We start from the raw sequence: 16,121 nt of genomic DNA on the forward strand, positions 1-16,121 counted from the left end.
TTTTCTTGCAAGCTGCAGATCCTGCTCTTCAAGAAGAATTGGGTGAGCTTCTTGAAGATCGCACGAAGCCTATGGGTCTTAAAACTGATTGGCAGGATGCTCAGGATGTAGTCTCGACATTGACTAAGAGGAGGATATGGAAGACTCGCCTACAGAATGGTTCCATGACACCTACACCATCATCTGCTCCTATGCCTACTTCTATCCCTGTTATTTCTTCTCCTCCTCAGCCAGTTTCTTGGCCTATGCCAGTGCCTACTGTTTCTACTCCACCTATTCCTCCTGTTCCACGACCGATGCCTACACCTTCTGCTCCAAAACCATCCGCTCCATCGGTGCCTACTTCTCTTGATGACATAATCAAAGGAATCACAGATTTGACACTTGAGTCAGTCAAAGCGGAGTTGGTGGGTAAGTTGAAGGAGCAGTTTGCTTCGACTGCGCCTGCTACTTCTTCTAGTGCTCCTATTGCACCTAGGAGTGCTCCTAGTGCTCCTAGGAGAGATCGGAGATGTATTTGGTGTGATAGTACGGAGCATCAGCATTGCAGGGATTGTGACTCTTTCCAGGATGCAAGGAGGCAAAATTTGGTATATTGGGGGCAAGATGGTAAGATTTGGTTGACTGAGACAGGAGCTCCACTTGCTACCAACTTTGGTAAAGGTGGAATGAAGAAGTTAGTGGAGGACATGGCTGCGCGTACTTCTTATGTGACGGCTAGAGGTGATGCTTCTGCATATGGAGTACAGATTGAGAAGGGATCGGAGACTCAGTCCGCACTATGGACTTATGCTATGGAGACTGCAAATAAGGAAAAAATTCAGCAAACTGTTTTGACTAGCGCAGGCTCTAGCATCAGATCAGAGACAGGATGGGACTCGCCTGTTGACAGGTATTCTATTTATGCTTATTTGGCTAAATCTCATGGTGCAGATGTATTTGTTGAGGAGAAGCGTAAGAGGGATGAAGACAATCCAAGTGCAGCTAAGAAGACTAGAGGGGGTGAGTTTGTTACTCCACCTACTGTAGGACCGTCTTCACGACCAGGGCCAGATCGACAGATGGAGGATGCTCAAAAGAGGGAAAAGAGGCAAGAGCCTAGAGAGAGAAAGCAGCCAGGATTCAGATTGATGTCCGATATTGAGACATCTACAGATATGAAGAAAATCTTTAATGATAAGATACTTGGCAGTGAGGTGACTTTCACTATTTCTGAGATTTTGGGCATCTCAAAAAGAGAGTTTCAGGATCAGTTTCAGGAGGTCCTGAAGAGGAAAAGACATGCATTGGCTACCACTAATACACAGGGAGTTTTGATTGGAGAGTTGGATGAGGATGATGATGAGGTTATGGTTGATAATGCTTCTGTTTTGCCACAGGTAGAGAAGAGGGTTCAGCCTATGCATTATGCTGAAATTGATGAGCCTGTTTTGATACCGCGTAGTCACTTTTCGCGGAGCCATTGGGCTAGGGCAACTACAGAGACGATGGTAAAGGTTGGAGAAAAACAGGTGCCTTATGTTGCATTGGTTGATCATGGTTCAGAGATTAATCTCATAGTACATGGGGTTTATGAGAGTAACAGATGGCCTATGGATGTAGAGCATGGGTGGCGTATGAGAGCCGCCAATAACACTGCAGGTGATTTATATGCTGCTTGCCCTAGTGTCAGGGTTTCTATTGGTGATGTAGAGGAGGATTTTCATTTCTTTGTGCAGGATTCATGCTCGTATCCCATAATTCTTGGTCAGCCATTCATTACAGAGATGCGCATGGAGACAAAGGTCATGGATGATGGATCTGCTTATGCACGGATTCGCAGTAAAGATTGTATGAGAGCAGTTCAATTTATGATTGTATGTGTGAACCATGTTAGAAACAGGGATACTCTCAGAGATGCACCCTTACCCACTGTGAGGGATTCGGGTTTTCATTAGGTACCGCCGTTTCGCGAGACGACGGTGGTACAGAGGAGAGGAGATTGGAGTTCTCGCCTCCTGGCAGCGGTGTTTTCTCCTCCGATTATGTTGGGATTTTAGCAAACAGTTCAATGAGTTATCAGAAGACTTCTAGATTGTCTAGAGCTGCCAGGCAGTATATATGCAGGAAGGAGAGAAATTTAAAAAATGCAGGAATTTTGGAGGATGATGAGCACATAGATGGTATGTATGACAGTGTGATTTGTGCAGATACGATGACAGAGATGGGAGATATGCTGAAAAATGATATGCTGAATTGTCATGGTAATGTATTAGTGCAGTCCCTGGACATGTTTCATGAAATTGCAGATTTTGTGTCACAGATTGAGTCAGAGGCTGAGGTAACTCAGCAAAGAGTATTGAGTGCTGAAGAAATTCAGCAAACAGAGTTTCCAGCTGGTTATGATCAGCTTTCAGAGAGACAGAGGGCTGAAAAATTTCAGCCAACAGAGTTTACTGCTGAAATATTTCAGCATTCAGAGTTTGGGGCTGTTTCTATGCAGTCCATAGAGCAGAGGGCTGAGAATATTCAGCCATTGGAGTGCAGAATTGCTAATTTACAGCAAGGTTTATGTAATGCAGAAGAGCATAATGAAGCCAGGGTTGACACGAAATACAAAACTGTGGATAAGAAGGTGAAGCCGGTTGCTGTACCGCTTCCACCTGACAGTGATCAGCAAATAGAGAGGGCTGCTAAACAGCAAATTTTGAGGAATCCAGAGCATATTGGTCATAAATTTTCAGCAGAAACACTTGCTGAATTGAAAATTGGAAATGGTGATTTCTTGTTACCCGTGGAGAAGCAATGCTTTCAGGAGATGCTTGAGCGTCATGGAAGGGGATTTGCTTTTGTCCCACATGAGATTGGATGTGTGAATCCTGATATTGTTGCTCCTATGGTCATCTTTACTATTCCTCATATCCCATGGAATCTCCGACCTATTCCAGTGCCTAAAGCACACTTGCCAAAGCTGATTGATTTATTGAATGAGAAAATCAGGATGGGAATCCTTGAGCCTTCATCTGCACCATACTCAAACAGGTGGTTTACAGTTCCAAAGAAGAATGGTACTCTTCGATTTATTCAGGACATGCAGCCAGTGAACAGAGTTACTATCAGGAATGTTGGTATAGGTCCAGTTGTGGATGAGTTTGCAGAGGCATTTGCTGGACGTGCCATCTATTCTTTGGGTGATTTGTATTCAGGTTATGATCAGTTTCAGCTGGCTTTGAAAAGCAGGGACATAACCACCATGAGAACTCCTATTGGGCTTGTGAGGATGTGTACCTTGCCTCAAGGTGCTACTAATTCTGTTGCGCATATGATGAATGCCATGCATAAGGTCCTTCGTGATTACATACCTCAGCTTACTATGCCTTTCTTGGATGATGTGCCCATTAAGGGGTGTGCAGAAGAAGAGAAGAATGAGAGCCTAAATGAGCAGGGATGCAGATACTTTGTGGCTGATCATATTTCAGCATGTGAGAAGATTTTGGCCAGGTTAGAAGAAGTGAACTTGACACTTTCAGGGCAAAAATCTGTTTTTGGAGTGAATGAGGTTGTCATTGTTGGGCATATGTGTGGATATTATGGCAGGAAACCCTCACCTGATAAGGTGAATGCTATAGGCAAGATTGCAGAGTATTGTTCTACCACTTCAGAGGTACGGAGATTCATTGGTGCTTGTGTGTTTTATATGATTTGGATACCTCATTTTGCACACATTGCAGATTGTTTGTATCAGCTGCTTCGAAAGGGGCAGAAATTTTATTGGGATGAGAGCCACACTAGAGCCATGCGGAAATTGAAGAAGTTATTGCAGAATGCTCCTACTCTCAGGAAAGCGGATTATAATTGTGATAGGCCTATTGTATTGACAGTTGACACTAGTCCAATTGGCATAGGTTGGGCTGTGGGTCAAGATGATGCAGATGGAAATAGGTATGCTATTCGGTTTGGCGCGAAAGTCCTAAACGAGAGACAGAGGAGATATCCGCAAATCAAGAGGGAGTTATTGGGGATTGTGACGGCTCTCAAATGTGACAAGGAGTACTTTATTGGAGCTTCAGTTGTGGTAGAGACAGATTGTTTGCCATTGATTGGTATGATCACGAGTTGTTCTACTCCGGATATAGCTATGTTGAGATGGATTGCATACATCAAGTCATTAAATCCGGAATTTAGACACATAGCAGGGAAGGATAATCCAGTGGCTGATATGTTGTCTAGAGCCAGGTATGATGATGAGGAGACTCTACTTGCAGAAGAGGATGATGCAGAAATTTCAGCCACTATGGTTGATCATGTTTGTCATGTTTATGATATTGTGGCTTTCACAGAAGAACTCTATGTTGGAGATTGGTTGCAGATTGGCAGGTACCTTAGTACACTAAGCAAAAGAGATGAATGGACAGATGAAGAGTTCAAGAAGATTAGAAGGAAAGCCTATGGTTATTTTCTCAAGGATGGATTTCTTTGGAAGCATCCGAAGAAAAGAGGCGGATTACCTTTGCGGGTTGTCTGCGATAGAGAGTCACAGTTACAGGTGATGAGGGAGTTTCATGAGAGTCCTTGGGCTGGTCATAGAGGAGTATGGGCTACTTATGAGAAGATCAGGGAGAAATATTGGTGGAAAGGCATGTACAGAGATGTTTCTCACTTTGTTGAGACTTGCAGAGACTGCCAGATGTATTCAGTAGTGCGTCATAGAGATGGGCTTCATCCGACCTATCCACTATGCATTCATTATAAGTGGGTAGTTGATTTGGTTACCATGCCTATGGGTCTATGGCAGATGAGATACATTGTTTTGGCTAGAGAGGATCTTACCAATCATGTTGAGGGCAGATCTTTGAGAACGAAGACCACTAGTGCAGTGTGTAAGTTCTTATTGGAGGAAATTTTCTGCAGGTATGGTTGTGTGGGTAAGATCACTGCGGATCGTGGTGAATTGGATGCAGATGAAGCTAGGGAGTTTTTCTCTCAGCTAGGAATCAAATTGGCTCTAACCACAGCATACAATCCAGAGGGAAATGGGAAGAGTGAAAGAGGGCATCCGCCAATAGTGAAAGCATTAGCCAAAGCATGCAGAGGACGGATTGGAGAATGGCCGAGACTTCTACCATTTGCTTTATGGGCTGATCGTACGACTCATAGTGTTACTACAGGATATATGCCTACAGAGTTGATGTATGGTCAGAAACCTGTTATGCCGATTGAAACTTGTGCTTTGACTTGGTCAGTTTTACCTTGGCAGGAGGATTTGACGAGAGAGGAGCTCTTAGCTCTTTGGATTCGACAGTTGGAGAGGAGACCTGAGGATATTCAGCTAGCTATTGACAGGTTGAAAGTTGCTAGACTAAGGAACAAGGACAGGTTTGATAGCAGGCATCGCTTGCGACCTAGAGCAATAGAAGAGGGAGATTGGGTATTGGTCTTTGATAGTAGCCTTGAAAATCAGCATACTGCACTTCGGAAGATGGTGAAAAGATGGTTTGGGCCATACATAGTCAGACATGTCTTTGATAATGCAACATATGAGCTGACTGAATTGGATGGGACAGTGCTTAGAGTACCTATTGCTGGAAAAAGAATCAAAATTTTCAAGAAAAGAGATAATGAGGATTATGCATTGGAAGAATTTTCGAGAGAAGAGCAACGTCAAGAAACTCCAATGGAAGAGACAGATGATATGGCTGAAAATCTTGTTGATCTACCGGCAATGCATAACGAAGAGATTGATTTGTTTGTGGATCTTGATGATAATGATCATGGGTAGTTGGCCCATCCGGAGGATGCGCAGGATTAGAGGGGGTGGATGTCGTATTGCTGCGCATTCGAGGTGTGTAAACAACCAAAAGTTGTGCATGGGATTTGGTACTTTGTACATATTTAGTTGTTGTGTTTATATTTATTTTCTGCGTATGAGTATAGTGAGGAGGAGCTGGAGGCATAGTGGTGAGCAAGATGAGATGCTTTCAGCCTATGTTGTGCAAGGTCAAGAGAAAAGCAGTTTATCATGATACAAGCAAATGCAAGATGAAGGTTGTATTCTTTGCAAGGCAATATTTGTCCTTAGCCTTCAGGCATGCATAATAGTCATAGAGAAGATGACATTACTAGAAATTATACAAGCAAAGTTAACACAAATGCATTGAAGGATGTGTTGGATGATGGGGCTTCACCAAAAGCAGCTGATTATGATAACAGAATTGCCTTACATCTTGTCGCTAATGGAGTTGCTACTTCAGTATAATGCTCTTGACAATCCAACGGATCGTTGGGATAGAACAAGTGTTTTGCAACATGGCTGATGCAACATTTTAACTTATAGTTCACACATCTCGGCTTCTTTGTGAGCATTATGGTATACACGGGAAGTTAAAAAGATGGAGGCCGCTTTTCTGTGTGTGATATGCTATGGAAGAAAGAGTGGCTAAAAAAATAAAAGGGGATTGTGGATAGTAAATGGTAAGAAAAGCAAAAAGGCTATTTGGGGGAAAAAAGGAAGCTTTTCTAGAAAAAGAAGGAACTTTTTGAATCGTGAAGGAGGGAAAATAGATGGAGGAGGAAAGAAAATAGACAAGGAGAAAAATAGACTGGGAAAAAGCAGAACAGAGTATAGGGGAGAAGGGGAATACGCAGGTTTTACTGTTTTTTTTTATGAACTTCATGAAGAAAGAAAAGCACATGGCAATTGAGGTCTGAAGGCTGCAGTCTCTCCGTAATCGATGGCATCCCAACATTCCCCCTGTGGCTCAAGTGGCAGCCGGCGAGGTCTTCCGCGTAGAGATACTTGATGGGACTGAAGGTGCCGGGTGATGCGTGGTTTGGCTCTGGTGTAGTTCTGAAGGAAGAGGGGTTGGTTGTTCGAAACCCTGCAAGAAGCAATCCAGAGAATCCAGCAAATGAATTGAGCTCCGAGTTCAAAAAGGTGGGCAACAAAGGATACTCTGCGCTGGACGAAGAGGAAGCGAGACAGTACTCTGCAGTTCAAGAGGTCGACTTCAAGGAGCAGTGGGCTTTCATGGCCTGTTGAGTATGCTGCAACTCTGGGCAGCTGATTGTTGTTCACGAGAAGGGTGCTGGAGTGGCCGTGGCAAGATCGGGAGCTGTGAGTCTTCGTCGACATGATTCTCACAATGAGCTTTTGAACAGGGCGACTTGCTCATCGACGGTCCTGGCAGTGGAATTGCTACAAAAAGAAGCTCGATTGCTTTTAAGTGGGGAGCGTGGAAAACCATGTCCGGGAATAACTTTGCGTGTTGTTCCTCTCTTTGAGACTGTGAAGGATTTGCGAGCTGCTGGTACAGTTATTCGTAAACTTTTGTCCATTGACTGGTATAGACATCATCTGATTACGAACCATCAGGGGCACCAAGAGGTCATGCTTGGTTATTCCGACTCTGGGAAAGATGCTGGCCGGTTCACTACCGCTTGGGAACTTTACAAGTCCCAGGTCTTATTCTTTGCTATGATTCCATGCAATCATGCTTTTCAGAAGTATTGGCAGATGGTCGACTTGCTGATCTTATAAGACGTGTAGCAACATTTGGGATGACATTGATGAAGCTTGACTTGCGACAGGAATCTAGTAAACATACAGAGACATTGGATGCCATTACAGAATTCCTTGAGATAGGAACATATAGTCAATGGGATGAAGAGAAAAAAATTGAACTTTCTCATAACAGAACTGAAAGGGAAGCGGCCTCTTCTTCCCTCATCTATAGAGGTACCTGCAGATATTAAAGAGGTACTAGATACCTTCCGTGTTGCAGCAGAGATGCTGGAGGATCAAAGGATGAATATAACGATGAGGCCACGAAGTTCTGGAAGCAGTCATAACTGTGACAAATGTGTTTGGTGAACACGGACAAAGGGAAGCAAATTCGCCAACAAATGTTGCTGTGAACGGAGAACTATCGAGGCAGGACTTTCAGGAATCAAGGTGCACAGAGACAAGGGCCATTGGAGGAAGGCAAATGCTCTATTGAAGCAAACTCTGAACCTCTGTACCTCACAGAGGATAATGTCCGGCAAGTTCTACAAGATGTGAGAAGCGACCTTCTGCAGTTCTTTGAACTTCTATGGCAGATGTGACAGATTTGGCTGATTCATGAAGCTTTGATTGAAGGGCCGGCTCTGGCACGAGAGATCCATTATTATAGTGTGACTAAACAACTACCTGCAAAAGCGTATCCTGAACATAGTTGAAGATGGAATTGAAAACGAGGTGCAGCTTGAAAATAGTCCGGCCAATTTTGATTTAAGAAGAATAAAAGCAGTTGTGCAAGACTTGTCAGTGCATGGTTGTATAGGAAAGAAAGACCTGCTTACAGTTTGTTGGATGAAGATGCTTTTGTTGATATGTATGCTAAATGTGGGATCCTAGAGAATAGATAAATTGTCCAGTATAACGTGAACTTGCTTGATTGATCTTCTATCCTGGAATTAGTCAAGGATCTCTGTGGTTGCGACATAGCTTTCACAAACCCTTCGACAACGCCCGAAAAGGATAGGCGTCCCCATCGACTTCTCGCACAAAGAATCCACTTTGTGTATGTGCCCCGGTAATCAAAGTTTACGGAATCCACCGTAAAACCTCATGGAATCCACCGTGAAATATGCCTCTTGGCATCACTTTCTCCAAAGCCAATATTGTTGCCATTGTCAACAAAACCCTATAGTTCAAGTCAGAGATATGGACGGAAATCTAAAGTGATATGTATTTGTATTTGTGTCTCTCATTCTATAATCAATGTATGAGAAGACTAATAAATATACTTCTATTTAAATAACCAATCTATTGAATATATTGATTGCTCTCCTACTCTTATTCTTATACTCAATGTTAAATCTTTGATTCATAGTTCAATATGTTGAATGGTTTATTTATATTCTTGTGGGAATGACATCAACTACTATCAATACTTGGTGACCAAGATGATTGGATAGGAAGAGAAAGTCTAATGGTGCTTTATTTATCTATCATACCATGTTTTCTTTAATTGCTTCACTTGGACGATCATGTTGCATTGTTGATTGTGGACACACTCTAAGGGACCTTTGTCACCAACTCTCAATCTCAATATTGATTATATATTAGGAGTTGTTGTTTCTTTATGCTCTTTGTTATTCTATAATTTTAGTTCATTTTTATTGCTATCCACCCTCACAAACAATAAAAATAATTAAACAAAAATTGAGAGAGCACAGAAGAGAGAAAGATAATAAGAGAGACAAAAGTCCAAGATAAGAGAAGGGTACATGCATGAGTGAACACCTTCCTCATGCATGTCTTTGGTGAATTGCATTGCTTTGCTTGTTGTGCTAAAAATTTATGAAAATCATCGTTTGGGTGATATATATGAATAATAAGAGTAGTGGTGAATAATAATTGCCATGCAAATGGTGCCAAAATAATAGTCTCCATATCAAAGGTGCTCCATCGGTACACACACAAATCATTGCATCTACATTACTCCAATTCCTAGTCATCCGCTCTCACCAGAAACACAAAACATGGTAAATCCCTACCTAGCTACCTAGCACTATGTGACTAGTGCTACACGTATACATTCAGAGAAAAGGAATGGTCGGATGTAAGGTAGAAGCTATATATATATATATATATATATATATATATATATATAGAGAGAGAGAGAGAGTGTGTGTGTGTGTGTGTGTGTGTTATGGGTACAAAATGAATGGTACATTTATTCTTTATTGTCTTCACTCATATATGACTATATAGTGTATACTTATACAAGGGGTGCCCACATGACTATAGGCCATTGACCTTTACCCCAACAACCTCCCACTTAAAAGGCCAATGCACCTTTGTGGGAGGATAAAAAGAAAGTGAAGATACTATCGAATGCCCATCAGCACTCTATAGTGTGCAAATTGCTTAGAATGTAAACTCTTCATGAAAATATATGTAGGATTATCATCCATATGGATCTTAACAAGCTCAATATGCTTATCTTCAAGCACCTTTCTAATGAAGCAATGCTTCATCTCAATGTGTTTTATCTTTGAATGAAAGATAGGGTTCTGGGTGCCAGCGAGGTACCCTAAGCTATAGGGTTAGACATTCAATTCCTTGGGAAATACTCAATGAGGATTATTCATTTTCTCTTGGATCGATTTAAGGTTTAAGGTGTATTTTTCATGTATTTTTATTTCAAAAAACGATAGGACTGAACTTAGGTAAACCTCATGCTTCAACTCTACCATACATTCATAAACATAAATCTTATTTTTTGTTATTTTTCATATGTAAAAGCCTATTTTTTCTTTTTTTCTATTTATTTATAGATAATTATTGATATTTACTGATTGCGTGTTTAACATAAAATTATTATACGATTGCTTTTTCTTGATTACTTCAAAAGGCTGATAAATCTAAGTATTGGCAATCAAATATAATCATTTCCAACCATTTTCAACCAAAATTTATCATAAAATGATGAAATCTATGACTTACTCATGAAATCGCGCCTTATGATGTACATATTTCGAACTTGGAGGCGCATTGACGCTCTTCCACAGCCATTGATGATCCATCCAACCTTGATTTACGTCCCTTTGTACTCCCATATCATCGCACAATCAAATTATTTCATATTAGCCCACCCCCTTCTCTCATACATTAAACCATAGAGACATACACCAAGAAGAGAGAGGAGAGAGAAAGACTCAAATCATATTTTTTGATTCAGTGCATCAAATTTTGATCAGTTTGTCACAATGGAGTGTGAAGAAATTGAAGATCTCATGGCCTTCTTGCTTCCTTTTGATTCACAACAGGCTCAAAAATGATTTAAAAATGCAAAATTGGAAGGCACCGAAAAAACAGCGTCCCCCCCTATTTCATAATTGTGTCTTTTGGATTCTCTTAAGCTTAAACAAGCTTAAGCTTTAAACTTTCACAAAAACTAGTTCCACTTCTTTGTGTTCACACTTGGCAAATGTGGTTTTTTCTTGAATGGAGGCCCGAACAAACTCCGATTTGCAAACGGATTCGATGATCAACTTCATGATGTCAAAATCTATAAAGCTGACCTCCCTCATGCACTTTTTGACTCCCGGATCACATAGCTACTTTATAACACCAAACCTTGCGGGGATTAAATGGAGGGTCAAATGGACTCTGATCAATGAACTGAGACTTGCATTGGGTTCCTAACATCGAAATCCATCTAGGAAAACTCTAGCTCATTGATCCACAATTGTTTTATTTTGCATGAAAAATTATTCTTTTACAACCTCCTAGGCTCTTTTCCACTTCAAATTGGGCTCTAAAAATCCGCTCTCTTTATGGCGACCACGGGATAGGGTTACTCAGCTCATCGAATTCCACAAACTGATCTGCATAACCAATAATCATAAAAAGCATCAAGTTGCAACAAAAAAATACTCAACAAAGCACAAGAACAACTCTCACTCTACCCCCTGACAAAATCAAGGCATGAAGCTCCACAAGGGATAGGCCCAGCATAATTTGATAGAAATCCAAACCAAGTGGCTAACCAACTACTCTAACATAGACTGGCGAAAAGAACCATCAAAGAAGTTATTCTAGTGGTGGTATGATCTACCTACCCAACTTATGACAACTAGACCAGGAACTCCTACTAGGCAAAGACTCCTATAGCCTGGTCATCATAATTTTTTTCCTTTTAATACACTTTTCCTTTCAAAGTTTCTATATGGAACCGTGTGTAAAAATGAGGGAGTTGAGTGTAGAGTGACCCAGGGAGGAGAATAGGGCATCAGCCTCAAGTCCTAACTCGGTACCCAAGAACTTACCAAGCTCTTGTAAGGCGACACTTAATCCTTTTCTTTTCTACTCACTTTTATTTTTGCTCCAACATTTATTATTTCTTTATTTCGGCTAGCTACTACCCCTAGGAAGACAAGGCATTAGCCCCGCCGCGAGTCTTGACTCAGCGTCCCCAGGAACCTACCAAGCCTTCGCAAGGCGATAATCAACTGCTCTTAAGAGCCTTTCTTTTCTTTTCCATTTTAGGGATTAGAATCCATTTTTACACCTCACACGAGCAGGGACTCCTAGAATAGCTCCCTAGAGTAGGCTAGCAAAACAAGGTCACTAGGATTGCCTTCTAAAAACAAGTCTTTAACGCCTGACAATGTCCCTATAAGAGGTAGACAACTACTCGAACCTCCCCCATATATACCTAACCAAACCCTAGGACTTCATGCCATGATTGCCGGTCCCCAACAAATGAAAAGAAAATAACCCCCACATACACATATAACACTATCAACTTAAGGGGAAAACTCAGAAAGGTGACAACACCACCTAGAATGGCCACAAGAATCTTTCGCGCAGCAAAGGCTCCCTCCAGGAACTTCATCAAACCCAACTAATGCAATCACTAAAATAGAAAAACATTAAGCGTACCGGCACCAAACAGGCATATGCCCTCTTGGCCTTACGTAGTCAATTCTTAAAATCCAACTAAACCATCCCTCTAGGCCTTATGAGATAATCCATAAAACAACCATTCATTAGTGTACTACTGAAACAAATCCTTGGTCCTAATATAACTCTACGAAAGCACAAGACTGACCAAGGATAAGGGCTCCTCATGGCCTAAACTAAATGTATTAGGTTATTGGCTGATCCCCTTCATAAATAGCAAGGGGCATCTAACGAATATGACAATAAAAAATCCTATGAGTCCATGACAGAATAGGAAGGTGCTCAATTGCTACATGACTCATAACCCAAACTAGCCATCAGTGCTAGCCAAAATAGGACGTGTTAGCAAGAAGACCCCAAAGTAGTCCTAGGCTAATGTTAGAAGATAATTGTAAGAGCTCCCGGACCACAATTGAAAAAGACATCTTTAACAAAAGCATAATTGGCTAGGGAATCTGTGAAGCAATTCCACTGTCGAGGAGGAACTAGCTGACAAGTCACCGTCTCAAAAATATGCAACATATCCAAGGCTACACGATGGTACATTCATAAGATGGGATCCTGCACACTATAGGTCCCATTCAATTGATTAATTATTAACTGTAAGTCACTTTCACCAATAATCGATGGATACCACCACATCGAGCTACATTTAGCCCCATAATGAAGGCCTTGGATTCTACCATATTATTAGTAAAAGAGGGTTATAAATACACTCCCATTTTCATGACAACCCTACAATGGGAGTCTTTAATGACCACACCAACACTTGCATGTTTAGTGGGCCCTCTAGAAGCTTTGTCAAAATACAAAGTATAGATCCACTCTTTAAGGATAGGCCATGCTATATTTATTAGTTCACTCATACTTATGATAATCAGAGTCAAGTTGAGAGAGAGGATGTATAACAAGTACAATCATGCCTTTCTCGTTGAACTTGATATAGGAATATTAGTCACAATTTGTTGACAATGGTGGTAGTAGACCTACCTTCACTCCACCAGATCACTCAACCTTGGTGGTAATGTTGCTCTAAATACAGATGCTCAAGATAAGGAATGATTTTTTCCATCCGATTGTCTTCGTACCTACTATAAGTTAAAGATGAATCATGAAGGACATGCACATGCACCAAGCCCAATGTCAGCCTTTACACGTAATAAGGCTTCAACTTATTTAACTTTAACTCTACCCCCTGCAAATCTACTAAAGGGCCTGTAGAGCCATTCTTTCCTAAACTTACAATTTTGTATGGCCCATCCCAATTGGGTTCCAACTTACTAGGAAATATCTCACGACAAGCATCATAGTACAACACCAGCTAACACTTCACAAATTTATATTTCTTAGCCCAAAGATCATGAAGGGCTTTCAGTCTCTTCTTCCATACCTCCCTTGATGTAATCAAGCCTACAATCTGAATTTCATCAAGATGTGCAAGAGAAGTATATCTTTCCTACAATGCTTCTATCTCACCCAACAAATGATTGAGAGCAAAACGCATAGTGGGAAGCTCTATTTCAAATGGCAAAACACACTTCTCCCTATATACCAGCTTGAACGGGGTGTGGTCTATAGTAGCTCTCTTAAATTTCATATTCTAATCCCATAATGCCACATGCAATTTCTTATCCCAATCGCTCTTACTCTCTAACACCATCTTGGATAAGATTCTGACAAGCTATTTATTCATACTCTCAACTTGGCCATTGGCTTGAGGATTATACAGGATAGTTTTATTGTGCTTAATCTTTAAAGTTTCCATCAAGGTTATGATAGCCTTATTCAAGAAGTGTGTCCCTCGATCAGAAACTATCTCCTTAAGTGGACCAAAATGGCGAACAATCTGCTCCATAATGAAACTAGTCATTTCCTTAGCATTATCCTTCACTGTTCCTCGAGCTTCAAACCACTTTGTAAAGTAGTCCATCGCTATAATAATATACCTCTTCCGCATGGTTGATGAAGGGTATATTGGTCCAACAAAATCAATACCCCATTTTTCAAAGGGTAACGTAACTAAAATAGGGTTTAGAGGTTGCTTATGATTCTCCTTGGCATCGCATCTTTGACAGATATCACAACACTTAACATAACTAAAAGCATCTTGGAAAATCGATGGCCACTAATATCCATCACGGAGAGCTTTTTGGGTAGTAAGCCATCCAGCAAAATGCCCCCCACCACATGTTGAATCATGGCATTCCTCAAGAATGAATGGAACCTCATCAGGTACTACACAACGGCGATAAATGTCATCTACACCTTTCCAATATACAAAACACCTGTTATAATCAAAAAGCGTAGTGCTTGTTGCTTAATCTTTCTCTTCTCAAACTTCGATAAAGTAGCCCCAAATCCCTCTATAGATAGATAATGCGTTATAGATGCATACCAAGAAGGGATGGAAGCTGTATCAATTTTAAATAGACCTTCAATGTCACTTCCTTCAGCCAGAATTTCCTTTGGCTCCAAATATCCACAAGACATTCCACAATGCCTTGCAGCTTTGGTGGCTTACACTTAATCTCATAATTGAACTCCTACAAAGTGATTAACCACTTTGCTAAATGGTCAGGCAGCTACAACTTGTTCATCAACAATCTAAGTCCTTCTACCTTTAAAAAAAATACTACCTTCTCATAGAGAATATAGTGCCCAAATTTCTTTCTCGCTAAAACCATTCGAAGGCTTAATTTCTCCATATAAGTATAGTTGACTTCAAATATCCCTAATTTTCAACCAGCAAAGGCAATTGGATGATACCATTTCTCTTTCCAAATTTGGGCTAAACAGCGAGCTAATACTATGCATTGTTGTTGTGCTGAAAATATATAGAAAATTTTACCTCTTCTCGGTGCTTTTAGGATTAGTTCTTTCACTAATTCCTGCTTTACATCCTCAAAAGACACTTGACATGCTTCACTCCAATTAAATAGACAGTTAAAAGGATAACAAGTATCCCATCGATAACAGAAAGCTATGTACTTATTTTGGAGTATGTGGTGGCAGACTCATAATGACTATGACCTTTATCTTTTCAAGGTCAAGTTGTGATACAAGCCGAGCTAATCACATGGCCTACTAACAACCCATAAGGCACCCCAAGACACACTTGTGTGGATTAAGAGCAATGCATAATTGTCTACAATGTGCAAAACATTCCCTTAAAATGATCAACTGTCTTTCCCTTATGGTGGCTACCCTTAGATCATCAATGAATACTTTTAACTCCTCAAGAGAGGTATCACCAAAAGTCTTATCGATTGTACGTTGCTGAGAACCAGGTGCATTGCATAACCCAAAGGCCATCACATGATACACAAAGGTATCGAAGATAGTGATACACATTATTTTCAATTTGTCTTCCTCCGCAATAGCCATTTGGTTGTATCTAGCAAAGCAATCCATAAACAAATAGATTTTCCTATCTGCTAACTGATCCAAAATTTAATCAATGAATGGTAATGGATAGTAATCCTTAACCGTTTGCTTATTAAGCTCTCTGAAATCTACACAAATTTGAATTTGATTGTTCTTCTTCTTCCTAATAACAACTTGTGAACACCACTCTATGTGTTGAATCGAAAATATCATGCCACCTTTCTGTAGTTTTGTAAATTCTTTGAATAGCTTGTCCCTTGATTCAAAAGGCACACGCCTTAATTTTTGTCACATAGGGTGGCTA

The sequence above is a fragment of the Lygodium microphyllum genome, chromosome 17, assembly GCF_053477565.2.
Source record: "Lygodium microphyllum isolate KBCC chromosome 17, Lygodium_microphyllum_v1.1.10, whole genome shotgun sequence".
Taxonomy (NCBI): Eukaryota; Viridiplantae; Streptophyta; class Polypodiopsida; order Schizaeales; family Lygodiaceae; genus Lygodium; species Lygodium microphyllum.